The sequence below is a fragment of the Olea europaea genome, unplaced genomic scaffold, assembly GCF_002742605.1.
Source record: "Olea europaea var. sylvestris unplaced genomic scaffold, O_europaea_v1 scaffold1429, whole genome shotgun sequence".
NCBI classification, from domain to species: Eukaryota; Viridiplantae; Streptophyta; class Magnoliopsida; order Lamiales; family Oleaceae; genus Olea; species Olea europaea.
The window spans coordinates 267,510-271,072 of record NW_019231824.1 but is presented as its reverse complement, the minus strand read 5'-3'; the positions used below and the strand labels follow the sequence as shown (position 1 = coordinate 271,072).

Genomic DNA, 3,563 nt, shown 5'->3' with positions numbered 1-3,563 from the left:
CATACGCATGGACAACTTCCCCACAATTCTTCACAATTGTCTCCAACAGCTAGAAAATTGTATAAAAACCAATTATATTACTCAATTAATTGTGGTTTTGAGAGGCTAAGGTGGACTTCCATAGAGTTGGAGAAAATATATCAAATAAGAAACTTTTAAAAAATGTTAATATCAATAAAGATTTTGTCTTCTCATGCGAGCCACTAAAGCATTCAGAACAAGTTATTCCTGGTCGGCTTGAGGCCATCTACTGAATTTAAACGAACATTATTCACAACCTGACAAGTCCCAAACAATGGTAACTTGGATAGCCATCATGATAGAAACACAATCAACAAGGGTATTGGACATAAAGATTTAGTGCAACCTATTAAAGTTAAATTGACGATCTAAAACCAGCACACAAATATGAGCTCTAAATCCGGGAATTGACAGTACAATTTTCATCAATTTCTTAGATATTCTTGCAAATATTAAAAATTGGCTTGCATAAATATAATTATATGCCCCTTACTTAGGCAACTGATTGCAGTATTTTTATAGGTTTGGTCTCCTTCAATTGAAAACGTATGTAATTTGCTATTATTCTCAGCAGCTCATTGAGAACATCAATTTCGGTGAACCATTTAAATAGTAAACAAAAACTCTAAGTCAACCAACATGATGTCATCCATCTCTCCTATTATGGTGGCTTGTTTGTACTTCACATTAGCAACTGTTACACTTTTACTTAGCAACTAGTACTTCATTTTATACCGGCATATAAGAAATGTACTGGTTTTGAAATGCAGCAGAAGCCATTTTCTCGGCTCCTGCACTAGTATATAATCCCCATGACAATCATGAAGAATAAGACTAGAGAACTCTTCTATCAAGTAATATTTATTTCCGTCTTCCCTCCAGCAAGTTCCTTCACACTGTATTCTTTAAAATTCAATCCTTTTATGAAAGTAATCCTTACAATCTTTGATAAACTGCACCCAATTTTTTTGAATTACCAAATGTGCATGAATAACTACAAGCTAGTACATTCGAAAACCAAACATAGCAAAATCTCCACAACATTAAATTTCCTCCCTTAACCAGAGGTTGAAAGAACCACCTCGCCGGACAATACAGTAACTCAAGGACTATCTTGAGAAGACAGGGAATTCATGTGCCAAAGAACTAGTTTTGCTTTCCCAGTGCAGACAAGCAATTCTATGAAATTAAACAGGAAAATATTTAACAGTGACAACTCTTACTAATAAACTTAGTAGTATTCTATACATTCTGTTACTTTTTAATAAGCTTTTTCTCCTAAAAATAATGAAGCACCAAAAAAGAATTCAAAATTTGTCATGCTAAATCTTTCACATGAAATCACAATGTAGAGCATATGCTTGATCAGGGAAAAAAAAGGAACAAAAGGCCTGTACACATGTAATAAAAGGAAGGTAATAAAGACTCAGGAAGACGGAAAAAATCATTCTTACTGTTAAGGAAAGAAGTTGGACTTTAGGATTTTTGCTGCCAAGACGCCTCTTTATGCCTTTTACTATGTCTTTTGCTTGTCTGATAAAAAAACAAAGTGAAAGTAACATCAATCAGTGAATACATATAAAAAAGCTACTAGTGAAAATGCGTCCAAGTGCAAGCATCCATATGAGAGAAGCAAGTATACTGACTGTTTCTAAAAATGCCTGAGGCTATGCACAAAGCTTACGTGCTAAATGTGCCATTTCTCAAGGATTACTCCTTGAATTACAGAGGCACACACCTCGCAAATAACTAAGGCGAGAGCTCTTAACTCTTGCCCGCTCTCGGCATTTAGAACTGGACAGCTTTTCAGGTTGGTTCTCTTGTAACTTTTAGTATGTTTGAAAGGTTTTTGGGTTTCACCCAACCCTAAAAACTAGAAAGAAACAATTGAAAATTCGGAAAAGAACAAGTGAAAAGCAAGGTATATGTTGCCTCTTACAACTTAAGTGCAACTTCCCCTGATCACGCAACAAATGCAGTCGCATCTTTTTGAGAATAAATCGCTGATGGCAGGAGACATGTTAAACATAACTTCATATTCATTTTGTATTCTATTTTTGTTGTTGCTGTCGTCGTCTTTTACATTCTAATTTTCTTTAACCTGAATCTCTTTTCATTTGAAGTCAAAGTATGCTAAATTCAAGTTTGTAGGTTGTTTCATTTGTTATAGACTTCTACTTCTAGTCAGTGAACTCAACACCAAGCGAGTGACCTTAACTGTGAAGGAGTGTGCAATTGGTGAATATCTCCACGTTAACTAACCAAGTTGCACTGAGAGAAATAAACTTGACCCCTGTCATATCATTTTTAACCTGATAAATCCCACACTACAACCATGGATGGTAACCAGTTCTAACATATCAGGATGCTGAAAACAGTTCTGATCTAATCACACATTTGTCTTCAAAACCCAAACTCTCCTCTTTGCCTTACACCCACCCTATTGTTGCAAAGTTGACAGCACCGCAGCAAAGGGTTCTTCTAGTTTCCTAATAGCTATTGAGGACAATTGGGATTATTAAATTGCTGACTAGGCAACCTAAAAAGACACCTTTTTCCATTTCCAATATAGTTCTTTAGTTAAATTCATGATATAACATTTTTAAATTATTTCTTCTTTTATCTCGAGAAAGCAACCTATCCATCACTCCACAATTTCGAAATCATGCAAAAAGAACACAATGAATTTCAAGCGCATAGTCAACATCTATTTGCTTTTCACCCTTTTCAGCAAATTCGTCTGAATAGATAACAAATTAGTGAATAATATCGAGAGACTAGAAGAAAATTATTAATTACACGGGATCGCGATTGCAAATGTCACAGATCTCGACGTTCATAGCCCAATCGGGACCGATCAGCATGTCGCTCGTCGCTCTATCCACCTTCGAATTCCCCATCTTTACTCCCCCTCAAAATAACAACAGCAGCCGGAAATCAGTCGGAAATCTCAATCGGCGTCAGAATCTCACCGGCGGTGCAAACTGATTAACAAAATTCAGGTAATTTGCTACAGGGTTTAAAGAAAAACCGGGAATTGACTCCAAGGATTATAGTAGATGATGAGTTCTTGGAACTCCTGTAAAGATTTTTAGGAGGAAAATTTGGAATGTATTTAGGTAAAATAATCGCCAATATGACGGTACCGCGTGGAGCTATATTTTGTCACGAGATGTGCTTCGAATCGCCGACTTTTTGACGTTTTGCTTAGTGGTTTCGGTGGGCCACATATCATTGTAGGTCCCACAGTCCACGCAACTTGTTGACTTTAATTATTTGATTTTCGAATTATTAATAAATGGAAAAATTGCACTCTCGGTCCCCAACCTATCATCGACCCATAGCTCAGGTATTGATTCCAGGACCAACCTCTAAGCGGGGTAACTTTGAGAATGGCTAGAGAATTCTTCCTATTTTTTACAATAGCATTTCCTATTAAAAGTACTTCTTTACCCTTAATGAAATTATTTGCAAGATCTATCTTATATCTTTAAAGATCTATCAATCAGGCCCTATATCTATATTTTTCAATCTTTTGAACA

General features: G+C 36.0%; 1 long non-coding RNA gene across 1 annotated transcript; it reads right to left on the bottom strand.

Moving 5' to 3' along the window:
* LOC111375891 lies at nucleotides 1–3,181 on the bottom strand. Its single transcript, XR_002699373.1, has 3 exons — nucleotides 2,821–3,181; nucleotides 1,476–1,554; nucleotides 1–49 (listed from the first exon to the last, which is right to left on the bottom strand). It is a non-coding gene; the product is annotated as an uncharacterized LOC111375891 (long non-coding RNA).
* Nucleotides 3,182–3,563: the final 382 nt, after the last annotated feature.